Source organism: Pleurodeles waltl, chromosome 3_1 (genome assembly GCF_031143425.1).
Source record: "Pleurodeles waltl isolate 20211129_DDA chromosome 3_1, aPleWal1.hap1.20221129, whole genome shotgun sequence".
NCBI lineage: Eukaryota > Metazoa > Chordata > Amphibia > Caudata > Salamandridae > Pleurodeles > Pleurodeles waltl.
In genome coordinates this window covers 22,959,903-22,975,847 of record NC_090440.1, presented here as the reverse complement: position 1 = coordinate 22,975,847, position 15,945 = coordinate 22,959,903, and the positions used below count along the sequence as shown (strand labels likewise).

At 45.8% G+C, this 15,945-nt stretch overlaps 1 protein-coding gene across 5 annotated transcripts in view; it reads right to left on the bottom strand.

Annotated features, from left to right (window-relative positions):
- The window catches only part of PHF21A (PHD finger protein 21A), a 399,375-nt gene that overhangs the window by 126,790 nt on the left and 256,640 nt on the right, over positions 1 to 15,945 (bottom strand). The gene's annotated exons all lie outside the window — the stretch shown is intronic.

The following is a 15,945-nucleotide window of genomic DNA, read 5'->3' as shown; positions in this document are numbered from 1 at the left end:
GCTGCTGCCTGTATTTTTGCATGTTAGGCGGCCAGGCAGCTAGTGTGGCTAAATCCACCCCACCCTCAGAGACTAGAGTAGCTTCAGTGTGGACCCTGATTTGCTCTGGGCACACTGTTGATCCCACTTGGAGACTAGCCATTCCAGTGTTACCTGGATTGGAGTTTGGAATGGAACTTTTCTTGGGACAGGCCTTGTCTCCAGTTTGGTGTCCAGACTGACTACAGTTTCGACACCAGGCCTTTTTGGGATCAAAGTTTTTACCCTTGTACCCAGGATTGTTTTGTGAAGAGGCTCTGGGCCCACCCTCCTGTGCAGGTTTTTGGGGGCCTGTAGAAGACTCTTTACTATTTTTAGTTTTGGCTGTCTCACCACCTTTCCCCTGGGGAGGTTTTGTGACCCCTTTCTTTTGGTCACCCCCTGTGGAAGTTTTGGACACCCTAGTCTTGACCCAATGGTCCGCCTTCTTTCCCAATTCTTGGGGAGAAATTGGTCCTAGGTCTACCAGATGCTGATGCAGTTTATCATTGAAACAATTACTTAACAGGTGTTCTTTCACAAATAAATTGTACAGCCCATCATAATTACTTACACCACTGCCTTGAATCCAACCATCTAGTGTTTTTACTGAGTAGTCTACAAAGTCAACCCAGGTCTGGCTCGAGGATTTTTGAGCCCCCCTGAATCTAATCCTATACTCCTCAGTGGAGAATCCAAAGCCCTCAATCAGGGTACCCTTCATGAGGTCATAAGATTCTGCATCTTTTCCAGAGAGTGTGAGGAGTCTATCCCTACACTTTCCTGTGAACATTTCCCAAAGGAGAGCACCCCAGTGAGATCTGTTCACTTTTCTGGTTACACAAGCCCTCTCAAAAGCTGTGAACCATTTGGTGATGTCATCACCATCTTCATATTTAGTTACAATCCCTTTAGGGATTTTCAACATGTCAGGAGAATCTCTGACCCTATTTATGTTGCTGCCACCATTGATGGGTCCTAGGCCCATCTCTTGTCTTTCCCTCTCTATGGCTAGGATCTGTCTTTCCAAAGCCAATCTTTTGGCCATCCTGGCTAACTGGATGTCCTCTTCACTGGAGTTATCCTCAGTGATTTCAGAGTTGTTGGTCCCTCCTGTGAGGGAACCAGCATCTCTGACTATTATTTGTGGAGTCAGGGCTTGAGAAGCCCTGCTCTCCCTAAGTAGGACTGGAGGGGGGGAATTTCCCTCCAAGTCACTATCTTCATCCTCTGAGTTGCCATCCTCAGAGGGGTTGGCCTTTTCAAACTCTGCCAAAAGCTCCTGGAGCTGTACTTTGGTAGGTTTGGGGCCCATTGCTATTTTCTTTAGTTTACAGAGTGACCTTAGCTCTCTCATCTGTAGATGGAGGTAAGGTGTGGTGTCGAGTTCCACCACAGTCACATCTGTGCTAGACATTTTGCTTCTAAAAGTTGGAATACTTCTTAAGAATCTAAAACTGGTTCTAGAATCTAATTCAAACTTTTACAAACTTTTAAACTCTAAAAGAAATGCTAAACAGGATCTAACACAAGGCCCTAGCAGGTCTTTTAAGAATTTAGAAAACTTTTCAAATTGCAAAAATCAATTTCTAATGACAATTTTGGAATTTGTCGTGTGATCAGGTATTGGCTGAGTAGTCCAGCAAATGCAAAGTCTTGTACCCCACCGCTGATCCACCAATGTAGGAAGTTGGCTCTGTATGTGCTATTTCAAAGTAAGGAATAGCATGCACAGAGTCCAAGGGTTCCCCTTAGAGATAAAATAGTGGTAAAAAGAGATAATACTAATGCTCTATTTTGTGGTAGTGTGGTCGAGCAGTAGGCTTATCCAAGGAGTAGTGTTAAGCATTTGTTGTACATACACATAGACAATAAATGAGGTACACACACTCAGAGACAAATCCAGCCAATAGGTTTTGTTATAGAAAAATATATTTTCTTAGTTTATTTTAAGAACCACAGGTTCAAATTTAACATGTAATATCTTGTTTGAAAGGTATTGCAGGTAAGTACATTAGGAACTTTGAATCATTTCAATTGCATGTATACTTTTCAAGTTATTCACAAATAGCTATTTCAAAAGTGGACACTTAGTGCAATTTTCACAGTTCCTGGGGGAGGTAAGTTTTTGTTAGTTTTACCAGGTAAGTAAGACACTTACAGGGTTCAGTTCTTGGTCCAAGGTAGCCCACCGTTGGGGGTTCAGAGCAACCCCAAAGTCACCACACCAGCAGCTCAGGGCCGGTCAGGTGCAGAGTTCAAAGTGGTGCCCAAAACGCATAGGCTAGAATGGAGAGAAGGGGGTGCCCCGGTTCCGGTCTGCTTGCAGGTAAGTACCCGCGTCTTCGGAGGGCAGACCAGGGGGGTTTTGTAGGGCACCGGGGGGGACACAAGCCCACACAGAAATTTCACCCTCAGCGGCGCGGGGGCAGCCGGGTGCAGTGTTAGAACAAGCGTCGGGTTCGCAATGTTAGTCAATGAGAGATCAAGGGATCTCTTCAGCGCTGCAGGCAGGCAAGGGGGGGCTTCCTCGGGGAAACCTCCACTTGGGCAAGGGAGAGGGACTCCTGGGGGTCACTTCTGCAGTGAAAGTCCGGTCCTTCAGGTCCTGGGGGCTGCGGGTGCAGGGTCTTTTCCAGGCGTCGGGACTTAGGTTTCAGAGAGTCGCGGTCAGGGGAAGCCTCGGGATTCCCTCTGCAGGCGGCGCTGTGGGGGCTCAGGGGGGACAGGTTTTGGTACTCACAGTCGTAGAGTAGTCCGGGGGTCCTCCCTGAGGTGTTGGTTCTCCACCAGCCGAGTCGGGGTCGCCGGGTGCAGTGTTGCAAGTCTCACGCTTCTTGAAGGGGAGTTGCAGGGTTCTTTAAAGCTGCTTCTTGAAACAAAGTTGCAGTCTTTTTGGAGCAGGTCCGCTGTCCTCGGGAGTTTCTTGTCGTCGTCGAAGCAGGGCAGTCCTCAGAGGATTCAGAGGTCGCTGGTCCCTTTGGAAGGCGTCGCTGGAGCAGAGTTCTTTGGAAGGCAGGAGACAGGCCGGTGAGTTTCTGGAGCCAAGGCAGTTGTTGTCTTCTGGTCTTCCTCTGCAGGGGTTTTCAGCTGGGCAGTCCTTCTTCTTGTTGTTGCAGGAATCTAATTTTCTAGGGTTCAGGGTAGCCCTTAAATACTAAATTTAAGGGCGTGTTTAGGTCTGGGGGGTTAGTAGCCAATGGCTACTAGCCCTGAGGGTGGGTACACCCTCTTTGTGCCTCCTCCCAAGGGGAGGGGGTCACAATCCTAACCCTATTGGGGGAATCCTCCATCTGCAAGATGGAGGATTTCTAAAAGTTAGAGTCACCTCAGCTCAGGACACCTTAGGGGCTGTCCTGACTGGCCAGTGACTCCTCCTTGTTGCTTTCTTTGTTCCCTCCAGCCTTGCCGCCAAAAGTGGGGGCCGTGGCCGGAGGGGGCGGGCAACTCCACTAAGCTGTAGTGCCCTGCTGGGCTGTGACAAAGGGGTGAGCCTTTGAGGCTCACCGCCAGGTGTCACAGCTCCTGCCTGGGGGAGGTGTTAGCATCTCCACCCAGTGCAGGCTTTGTTACTGGCCTCAGAGTGACAAAGGCACTCTCCCCATGGGGCCAGCAACATGTCTCTAGTGTGGCAGGCTGCTGGAACTAGTCAGCCTACACAGACAGTCGGTTAAGTTTCAGGGGGCACCTCTAAGGTGCCCTCTGGGGTGTATTTTGCAATAAAATGTACACTGGCATCAGTGTGCATTTATTGTGCTGAGAAGTTTGATACCAAACTTCCCAGTTTTCAGTGTAGCCATTATGGTGCTGTGGAGTTCGTGTTTGACAAACTCCCAGACCATATACTCTTATGGCTACCCTGCACTTACAATGTCTAAGGTTTTGTTTAGACACTGTAGGGGTACCATGCTCATGCACTGGTACCCTCACCTATGGTATAGTGCACCCTGCCTTAGGGCTGTAAGGCCTGCTAGAGGGGTGACTGACCTATACTTGCATAGGCAGTGAGAGGCTGGCATGGCACCCTGAGGGGAGTGCCATGTCGACTTACTCGTTTTGTTCTCACTAGCACACACAAGCTGGCAAGCAGGGTGTCTGTGCTGAGTGAGAGGTCTCCAGGGTGGCATAAGACATGCTGCAGCCCTTAGAGACCTTCCTTGGCATCAGGGCCCTTGGTACTAGAAGTACCAGTTACAAGGGACTTATCTGGATGCCAGGGTCTGCCAATTGTGGATACAAAAGTACAGGTTAGGGAAAGAACACTGGTGCTGGGGCCTGGTTAGCAGGCCTCAGCACACTTTCAATTGTAAACATAGCATCAGCAAAGGCAAAAAGTCAGGGGGCAACCATGCCAAGGAGGCATTTCCTTACAAACTCCTTGAAGACAAACATGCAACGGGTCAAAAGGTGGAACTCTCTAAGTAAAAGGTTGCGTACTCGTAACAACAGTTTAGAGGTTGAAGACTTTTCTGGAGTCACAGGCTGTGTATTACTCCGCCATCCAGTCATCCAGTGGTCGGGTTCAGAATAGTTTTTTCCCCCCAAATTTGGGCATCACTCAAGTAGGAGGATAGTGCCATCCTCATATGACGTCAGATGGACATGGTCGTCATCCTCAGATTTTGTTCCCTTTACGTCAGAGTTATTTAGATACAATTTACTATTTTGACTGCTTTCTGTCCGAACATACCCCGTCATGGGTGCCCCTGTGTGGGTGTCATTTGAATCCATAAATGTTTTCATGTTACACAACCACTGTTACAGGTATGTAACCTGTTCATCTGCAGCTTAAGTCATTTCTGGACTCATCTGCTGTGCATAGGTATTGTGATGGCATAGGACTCTTGAAGGAGTCTGTCTTCAAGCGGGTGCTGTTGCAAATAGGTACCTGGTCCTTGAAGTATGCTTGTTAGCTCTGCATCATGACATAATGTGCCCCCGACAGTTTTCTCCCCGACTTGTAGGGTTCTGGGAGGGATCACCTCAGACTTATGGCCCTTGGGCAGCAGAAACTGCAAACTAAGTCTGTAAGGAGCCAACTTGTAAAGACAGCGGGAACAGAACCGAAAAGGAGTGTTTTCCTTACTTTTTAATTTTGGAGGACGACTCGGGGCAGGGAAAGCTCCCACATCTCAATGAAATATACTTCAACAAACATGGTCCAAACCCAAGTGAAAAAATATGTTTCCTGTTTTCCAGTGGCTTCTGCTTTCCTTAGTTTTTCACTGTTTTAGGATTTTCTCTTTTTTCCAGTGTTTTTCACTGCCTTGAAGTGCTTCCAAATCCAATAGTGGAAAAAACACAGAACATGAAGATGACTATCACACACTGGGGCCCTGTGGGCTTACAACTGATGTCACAGGTGCATTACATTCACCTACTCGCTGACGCCGAAAGGGAGAGGAACAAAAAGGAAAAAAAGGAAACTGGGGAAATTCAGGACCCAACATCTAGATTGGAATAGTGCACAGCATGTGAATCTGGAAAAGGATTCACATGGAAGAATTGTAAGGCTCCTTTTCACCATAAATAAATTTCAAGATCATTTTCATATTGAAATGGCTCAGTAAGTATCTTCAATGTCTGAGAAGCACTGGAAACTGTCCTGATGAATGAGTGGTGAAAGCACTGTTCATTTACAACACTGCCACCCTAAAATTGCCTCACAGGGAAAAGCCAGGAGGGGTTCCACAGCGGTATGCGTACAGCGCCTTGAGACCCTAACGGGTGAGTAGTGCGCTATACAAGTGCGAAGTTTACATTTATGTTCATATACATACTTATGGGCTTCTGTGACCTTTTGACCTTTGTGTCTATCACAGGGGCGAAGAAAAGACTCAACTTGTTGGATAAACTGTGCCCCTCTGCCATGTACGTTTCTTCTGCTCTGCCACCCTGCGTTTCCCCTGCTTTCCTGCGTTGCCAAACCACACATTGCCTGGAACACGGATGTCTGCAAGCATCACCACTGATAAGCCTGCACCACTGGAGACCCTTTAAGAGTGCCTGAATCTGTTCGCAGAAAATCCCAGAGGGGCCACAAGGTTGGCAAGCTCATCCCATAAGACGCGATGCAAGAGCTAAAAGGAACAGACATAAGCAAAGAGGTTTGGTTTGCCCTACAGAGCATCAGCTCTGGAATCTGAATCAAGACAACAGTGTCTTGTAAAGATGTGCAGATCTCACAAAGTGGAACCTTTTTCAGAAATGCAGGAGTAGTTGCTTTACCTCTGATTGAGTGGGCTGTTGGTCTACCAGATAAAGGTTTGTTAGATTTTTGATAGCACAGCACCAGCAACAGACTGACCATCAAGATGGAGTTTGTTACGACACGGCAGACGCAATCCGTAATGGACTGTAGTTGCAAACATCTTTGTTGACTTCAATTCTAGATAAAACATTAAAACTCTTCTCATCAGTTGTGCGGAGAAACCTCTCTGCCAGAGATGAGGGATTCTGAAAAAATGTAGGCAAACTAATGATGTGATTGCTATTAACATCCAAAACCACCTTAGGGAGGAATGTCAGGTGAGATGTCATTACTGCCCTATTATTATGAAAACTGCATTAGGTTCATGGGAACACAGAGCCTGTATTTAAGCAACTCTGCAAGCAGAGGTATTAGCGACCAGGAAATAAGTTTTCCCGGAAAGTTGTTGCAAGGAAGCCTTAGATATAAGCTCAAAGGGAATGGCCATGAGGACAATACTTAATTGCCATGGGGGAGGTGGCCTCCGGATCGGGGACAAAACTTTAATGCCTTACACAGTTTTTCTTATTAAAAAAAAAAAAAAAAAAAATGTAAGGGATATTGCCTGTAAGCAGCGATTGCTGCAAGATGAATTTTAACAGAAGAAATCTGCAGCTTTGCCTTGGACAACTGAGGTCGATAGAGAAACAAAGGCTCTTCTTGGCAGGTGCAAATTGTTCTGGGCACACCAGTCGCAGGATCACTCCCACTTAAAGGAAGCTCTTGCAGATGGTCTTCTGGCTTCCTTCAACACATTCATGCACTCCCGAGGAAGATTTACGAGGAAATATTGTGAATTGAGGAGCCACGCTGCCAAGCGCGAGGACTGAAGGTGTGGGAGCAGTCTTAACTGCAAATAGTCAGGTGTGCACGGCAGCTTCCTGTGTGGAAGAGATCCATGAACCACCACTGGCAAGGCCACTCCGGAGCAATAAGAACCTGGCCTTTAATTAAGTCAGCTTGTTGATCACAGTTGGTAATAGAGGAAAGGGGAGGAAAGACATGAAGAAACAAGCTCTATAGGGCATTCCCTAATGTGCCTGGCTGGTAAATCCTCGAGGCAGAGTTTGTGCACTGCTTGTTGCTTTTGTTTGCAAACAGGTTTATTGGAGGGAAAGTCCAAACGCAAACCTCTTGCAAAACGTGATCATGGTTCTCCTGGATGGTTCTCCTCAAAGAGCCTGCTTGAACATTCTGGATACCTGGAAGATGAGCACCTGTATTTCTGAGATTTCTGCATAAGAGAATGTGGTTATGTGTGTCTCTTCAGAGATCAAGGGCCATATGTACGAACACTTTTTCACATAGACACAGAATGGGTAAAAACCTTTGCTACATCTGGCCCCAAGTACCTTAAATCCGAAGATGATCCATGTGAGCACCTCAACCTGATAGGGATGTCCCCATTACTGTGGTCTGCACTGGGAGAGCTTGATGGAAGCTCATTCCCCTAAGAAGATTCTTTGGAAAGCACACCACCAACAGACCACCAACTGAGCGACTGGTCTGTGTTTCTTGTTAGATTTAACAAGTCCCAACAATCCTGTAGACATTTTTGCGGAGGTCTCATTCAGATGTACATTTGGCACCATAAAGATGCAGGCGGACATGAACCTAGAACAGACATCATTTGCCTTGCTGTTAGATGGGCTATTTTCTGAAGAATAGATAATCATCGGTCTTCTGAAGGTAATACTTGTGTTTACAGTATCCAAAACTGCCCTCTGGTAGAGAAGGAATTGGTTTGGGAAGGAAATGGCTTTTCGTGCTTGGCATGCCAGCCCAAATCGATTGAGGGTAACAACTGCAATCTAGTAATGATTCCATCCTTGCTGACATTTCGAAGCCTTGAACACCCAATCGTCTACTTAGGGGGAGACTAAAATCATCAACATCCTGAGATGCACTGCAACAACCCCCAAGCATCCTGAAACAGTCCTGGGTGCATGCTTCAGGTAGAAAGGGATGCCACTTGTCTGGTAATGGTGGCTTTCAAATAATAACCTCAGGATTATTTTTATTCTTTTTGTCTATTAGTTTTTGAAAATAAACATCTTGAAAGTTTACAGAGCACAGACAATCAACCTGATGGTGTTGGATGTAAGTCTGATGCAGACCCAACATCCTCAATTTTTCTTTCTGAATCCACTTGTTTGCCATCTTGGGATCTAAATTCGGTATTTGGCACTTGTCGCTGCACAAGAAAATATTGGGTATAAATTCTCTTTCTACAGCCTGCTTTGACAAGAGGATGGGGACTTCTGGCTGAAGTTGTTCCCAATGTAAACGGAAGGACTTCTTTGGAGAAACTGCAGGTGGAGGATATTTGAATCTGAGGCAGTATTCATTCTGTGCAATTTCCAGAACCCCTTTGCTGCTGGTTAAGGATTTCCTTTTCCAGGTAAGACAATGTGCTTCCTTTTACCACAGTGGGCGCATTGCTTGCCACCAGTGGCAGGTTTAGTGGTTGAGGCAGATTGCTTGTGACCTCCCCTGCCTCCAGATTGGCAACTCTGATGATGCCTCTGGTGGTGATGTTAACGTTGAGGGGTTTGAACCTTCTGAACGTAATCTAGTCGGGTGTAAGGTCTATAGGAATGTTCTTTATATTCCTCGCTTTTCTGCAAATAGACTGCTCACGGTGTCTAATTCAGTCTTTATTCGTGAATCTCACCATGGGCACTGTGACACAAAGTATTTGCTGAAAAAGAAAAATCCTGTGTCAGGTTTGAGGCCTGTGAGTCTTAGCCTGGAACATGACTAAGGAAAGGCCGTAAGGTGTCCATGGCTCTGACAGATGTAAATGTGTTGATTACTTTATTAGACACCACCATACCTGTGTTTAGGGTTTCTTTAAAGTCCTCCTTTCTGTCCCTTTGAAGGTCGGCTATGAACCGTTGGAGTTTATCCTGGAGTGACCAGTGATACCACCCTAAGAGGGCAGTGATGCTTGCTGATTTCATATTGGTGGCAGATATGCCACATATCTTCCTTCCCACCAAACTCAACTTTGTACATTATTTGTCGGCGGTCCTGGTGATGAAGGGTTTAGGTTTGTGAGCAGCTGACACAATGACTGAATCAGGAGAAGGATATATGTGGTGGAACAAGAGATCCTGGCCTGGCAGCCTGTATCTCTCTTGCAAATGGAGCTGCCTTGCAGAGGCTGCAGCCAAAAACCGCTCCATAGCAAGGTCAATGAGACCTGTAATGAACGCTAATAAAGACCTCCAAACAAAACCTTGGTGGGATGTCTCAAAAATACGAGACGTTAGAGTTGGAAAACACAGAAAAATACTCATGTACATTGAGTAAAGCAATTTTTAAATGGCTCTGAACGTTTCTGTAAGGACAAAATCATTAACAAGGTGGAGCTCGGTGCTCCAAGATCCTGGAAAACAGAACTGAGGTAACTGGCACCCACAGGGCAGGAGGGAGGTCTAGGTGCTCTTAAAAGCACAGTCTCCTATTCCATTCTAATATAGCGGCAGCCCATAGAGCTCTGTTGCTCCGCCCTTCCCTTTCATTCACTTCGAAACAAAATAAAAAGGGCTTGTGAAGGATGGTTTTACAAAGTCCCCCCTTTTACTTTCTAGTGACATTTGAAGACTATGTATTTTCCCAGCTTTAAAGTAAAATTAAAGTAAATGAACTGAATTTGCAAAATATACTTTTTTGGCTACTACATTATGCATTCATGTCACATGTCCATGGCCTTCTCACACTAAGGCAAGTGTGTTACATATAATGTGACTTGGGAAAATGTGCTCCAGAATCGCCACATGTGCAGGACTATTAAACGCTTATGATTTCAAGGAAATTTCTACAGAATGAAAAATTTTCTGGATTCACGTGCTGTGCATTATTGTGCCACCTAGTGGTTGGGCCCAGCATAGTCTCCTTCAGCCCTTTCTCTCTCCTCTCTTTTTTTAGGTCGAGAATTCAAGACTTCCTGTATGTACTTTCTCTTGTATATATATTAGCAAATGCTTCTTTGTGGACTCTCTGCTTTTTTATTGGTTTATTTCAGTGTCCTTAAAACACCTTGCTTGCTAGTGGTCAATCCTTCCTCTTTGTCCCTCCTTTTCGTCAGTTGTACACTCCCCTGGAGTATTGCCTCAGTGCTTGTACCCTCCACTTGTGCCACTGTAGCATCTGTTTAAGGACTACTTTTTGCTTAGTCTAAGAGCATCTGACCACAGCGCTGGATGTTTTCAGTTGTTCCACTCTGTTTCAGTAAACAGGGCTGTAAACCATGTTCTTCTCTCGTTACATGTGTTGTGCATTCAAAGACGTAGGTTAAATATTAGAGGCTGTTTTCTGAGGGTGCCTGTTTCTGCCCCCCTGCCACGCAAAGACAATCGTGACCACAACTATTTACACTGATTTCCTTGCGTGCCTCTGATGTGCAAAGAAAATCACTACTGTTACAATTTTTAATGTCTACTGCCCAAATTTAAGATGGCATACGCGATTCTCATGCAGGTTTTGCTCGGGAGTGGGACACACCACAGACCCCACACTGGCGCATGCTGGGCTGTGCCTGACAGGCTAGGTCTCTACGCTGATGCCATGTGGGCAGGGACCGATCTGCTACACCCAGCACTGGTATCACAGTGCCAGACCCATATTTACTCATGATAGTCTTTGCCGGCCTATCCTGTTGCAGTCGGATCCAGCACCGTACACCCCGCGTTACTGCCCAAGGGGCTGCAGCCAATTCTTGCACCATATGCTCCACATTAGTGTAGTGTAGGCTAAGCCTGAACGGCCGCAAAGTCCATCACGGGCACTAAACTAGTGCAGTATGGTTTAGGTCGAACAACTGCTACATGAGCCCTTCCATCCATGGCCCCAGATGGGTGCAGTATGGACTGAGCCATAAAGGCCACAGTCAGCACAGGGCCAGAGACTCGACTCTGCTTTAGCACGCGTTCTGCCCGACCAGCCGCGGTAAGCACCGCTATCTCATACTACACAGAAATGTAGCATGGGTTATGCTTGACAGGCTGTACCGAAGACCACTACCTGCACACTGATGCATTATGGGCTCTGCTCTACCAGACATACCCGGCATCGCCAACTGCATGGCGTCAACTAGCATAACATAACTCAGTACACATCTAAGCATGCTTCGCTTTCCTGCGGGGCTCACGTCTCTGTAAGTATAGACTGGTAACATCATGTGTGCATGCCTAAATGTGCTATTTGTTTTTCACTGTGGATATCCATCCTGGTCCATTTGAGTTTCTGCGTGTGTGCCCTGGGACTTTCCTTTTGATGGCATGAGTGTGTGTCCTCATGGCTGTGCCCACGTCTCTGTCCATCCATATGTCAATCTTTGTGTATGTCTCTCTATGTGTCTCTGCAGCAGTGTCTATATGTTCCTGCCCATGTGTATTTGTGTGAATGTCTAAATGTGTGTCTAGGTGCCAGTTTGTGGATTGTGCGTGCATGATTTAATATTTTTGTGTCCGTTTGTTGGCATGTCTCTGTGCCCATCTTTGTTTGCTTGACTGTGTATCTGTCAGTTTACGTGTCTGTGGGCCGGCCTGTTACAGTGTTTTGCCAGCCTGTTCGACTGTGTATCTCTGTGTCAGTTTCTGTCGCTGTCTGTCATTCACTATTTCTCTCTGAGCCCATGGTTGTGCTTGGCCATGTGTGTGTTGCCCTTTGTGTGTCAGGATACGTATTTGTCTTTTTTTTTTTTTATGTGCACAATAATTTGTGTATATAGGCCCTCATTACAACCCTGGTGGTCAAAGACCGCCAGGGCTGTTTCGTCAGTTGCACCGCCAACAGGCTGGCGGTGCAATCCTGTGTATTACGACCGCCGCGGTCGCATCGCCGGGACCGGCGGTTTTCCACCACAGTGGTCTCGGCGGGTTTAACCGCCATGAAAAGGCTGGCGGAAAGGGGAGTCGCAGGGCCCCCTGGCACAGCCCCATGGAGCTTTTCACTGTCTGCATGGCAGACAGTGAAAAGCGCGACGTGTGCAACTGCACCCGTCGCAACACCGCCGGCTCCATTTGGAGCTGGCTCCCGTGTTGCGGCCCAGCAGGGATGTTGTGATGGCCACTGTGAAAGTGTGGCCGCATTGGCGGCCGCGCGGCGGTTACAACTTGGCAGGCGGCGGTTGCCGCCCGCCAAAGTTGTAATGAGGGCCATAGTGTGTGCAGGAATTTGTTGTCTACGTGTGAACAAGTTGTGTTTGCAGGCCTGTTTATCTTGTTTGTCCATTTATCACTTCCTGTCTGGCTGCATGTACCATTTAATTTCTTGGTATATTTTTGAAGGCATGTCTGACGGGGTTGGCTTGTTATGGCGTGTGCACAAGTCGTGTTTCTAGGTGCTCATGTGTATATCTGCGTGTGTGATTGTCTTTCTGTCTGAGTGTAACTGCCTCTGGTGTGGACTGTGGTTTGCATGTGATTCCGTCTGTGTATCAGTTTTAGTGCCTGCTGTCTGTCGGTGTATCTTTGTCAACTATTTGCTTGTGTGTCAGCATGCCTACTCATCTGCGTGTTGATGTGTACCTGACTACCTGTGCTTGGCCTTCTGTCAGTGCTCCTGTTTTGTTCTGTTTGTGTGCGATGTCTGCCTATATCCACTTTGTGAGTGCACGTCGATTCCACTTCTTCCGTCTACTCACGGGCCTGTTTATATACATGCAGTGGATGTTGTGATGTGTGCCTCTGCATGCTTTCTCCCACTTGCTCAGAACTCCCAAATAGTCCTCCCATGCCATTTCTATGTCCTTTCTCGCTTACTGCCATTTCTTTTAGGTTGAGCCTACGTAGCACGCAAGCACTGTATTGCGACATGCTGAAGAAGGTAAATGGAAGTGCTTTATTTATATGCAGGGCCACTAGAATTATGTGGTAAAGAGGACAAAATTATGCAGCACGGTTGACTGATTTATGTGGCAAGGAAAGTCCAGTTATGCATTTACAATGTCAAAAGCACTAATTCAAGCAAATGCGAGACGAATTGCATTGCAAATGCTTGTTTTACTTTATTTTTTTTTTTTTCTGCGGGCACCATTTAGTCGTTGACTATTTGGTGTCATGTCCATCCTTGAACGATGTCAGATGTATGCCCCGGAAACCCCTCATTGTGGTCATCTTCAGATTCAAATTTTCTCCATGACGACTTCCTTATACATTTGGTTTCTTATAAACGTTATTTTTCTCCTTTGCAAATTCACCTCACTGCGGGGAGGGTCACTTCAATCCCAAAAACATGCATCAAGCTGCAAAACTATTCCTACAGGTAAGTAACCACTTTGTTTTGTGAAACGTTTCTGCATTCACATGTTTTCCACTGATGTTGTAGCAGTATTCGCTTCCCTTGTTTTAGTACCCTTTGACCCACATGCATCTCCTTGCTTGCTTGCTTAAAGGTCTACACAGTATCGCTTTGTGAAGCTGTGCATGGAAGGCTATATGGCTGTTAGGCCTCCATGCATCACTCCTTCTTCTAAACCTGCCCCTGGTGGACAGAATAAAGATGCAGGGTCTCACCAGGACATCATTTTAATTTAACCCGGTTTCTTCATTTTTTGCACTGTGCTCAGATCATACACACCTTAGAGACTCAGAGTTGGTTTAATATCCAAGAGGTCCCCTGCTCCAGGAGTTGTAGCCCCCACAACAAGCTGCTGTGGTGTGTGGAGGGACCCTAGGATGAAGCATGCCACCTCAGCGTGGTGCCGAGTTATTGGCCTAAAGGTGGCTCTTTTTTCTTGTCAGAAAACTCGTTAGCTAGCGAGTGTTCAAATACTGATTTAGATACTAGTTGATAGACCCAGATACATTTTTGTGGTTTGATATTACTATTTGGGAGTCTGTACCTGCTGGTCTCTAAATTCACCTTGGCCTCTTTTTGTGCTTTTTTCCTGAACGTTACAGCAGAGCTCTGCCTGGGGACTCCCTCACACATGACATGCAGTAGAAATCGGAGCTATGGGATCCTTTAAGGGGAGCAGGAGAGCTGGCACATCAGTCTCACTACTGGATGTCATTGGGGTTCACCGGATGTGCTACTAAACAAACACGGTTGTTGAGGACTTTGGCCATTTTAACACAGTTTACTGCTATTCAAGATTCCCAGGATTCCCAGACTGATGACAGGGAATGGTTCAATCGTGTGAGTATATGAAAGATCCAGTACTGGAGAACTAACCAATTTAAGGCCAAACACATCAGAGTAGAGGTCTCCTCAGGGTCTTCCTCACACATGACATGCAGTAGAAATCTCAGCTATGGTGGCCTCTACGGAGAGCAGGAGAACTCAACACTTCTACCTCATTTGCTAAAGTTTCGGCTGTTTCAAATGAGGTAGATGTGCTACTAAACAAGCACCGCTGATGATGCTTATGGCCATTTAATATTATTTATTGTATTTAAAGTTACCAGAGATTCACACCCCAAAAGCATAGAATAATTCAAAGTTACCGGCGATTCCCAGCCTAACAGCATGGAATAATTTGAAGTTACCAGAGATTCATAGCCTAAAAGCATGAAATAATTCAATCATGTGAGTATGTAAAACTCATTTTTTAATGCTGTAGTCACTTTTCAAGAAACGGGCCATCACCTTAAAAGAGCTCTAATGTATTATGTGGATAGAACAAAAGAGTTTAAAAAAACTAAACAGCTTTTCATTGCCTTTCAACAGCCACATAAAGGTAATCCGATCTCTAAACAAGGATTAGCTAGATGGTTTGTTAAATGTATTCAAACATTGAGGCAAAACAACAGCTTTTAATAACACCTAAAGCTCATTCCACTAGGAAAAAAGTTGCTTCTATGGCATTTTTAGGAAACATACCAATGGCAGACATACGCAAAGCTGCCACATGGTCTACACCACATACATTTACAAAGCATTACTGTGTAGATGTATTTTCAAAGCAACATGCCAATGTTGGACAAGCTGTACTAAAAACATTATTCCAAACAACTCCAACTCCTACAGGCTAGCCACCGCTTCTTTTGGGGAGAGCAACTGCTTTTTAGTCAATGCATAGCATGTGTATCTGCAGCTACACATGCCATCGAACAGAAAATGTCACTTACCCCAGTGTACATATCTGTTCGTGGCATGTAGTGCTGCAGATTCACATGCACCCTCCCTCCTCCCCGGAAGCCTATAGTCGTTGCAGTTTCTTATTTGTACATGTGTAGATACATTTACAGTTGCATGGACATCTTATTTAATTATTACATTTCATAACACATTTACATTCTTTCACTCTATCAATCCTTCCTACACCCTTTTGCGGGAAAACAATATCAAAGTAGTCGATGCCCATGCACACTATGACCGAGAGGAGGAGTCACTCGATCCTGTGACTCGAAAAAAGACATCTTCGTAGAAAAACAACCTGTAACACTCTGAGCCCAACACTAGATGGCGGACACTATGCATAGCATGTGTATCTGCAGCTACACATGCCATTGAACATATTTACACACACATACAAACAAAATATAATCGTTTCCCACAATTGAATTCGATCTTTTGTAAGGTGATACTTCCTGCTTCTGTCAGTCTGCACGGTAATAGCTAATATTTGCCTAGTCTACTTGTCTCTATACCACAGTTTGATGCCTGGCTCTCGCTCAACTATATGTCCTTTTGGGCCTTAGAGCCCAAAATGAGCTGAGCTTTCA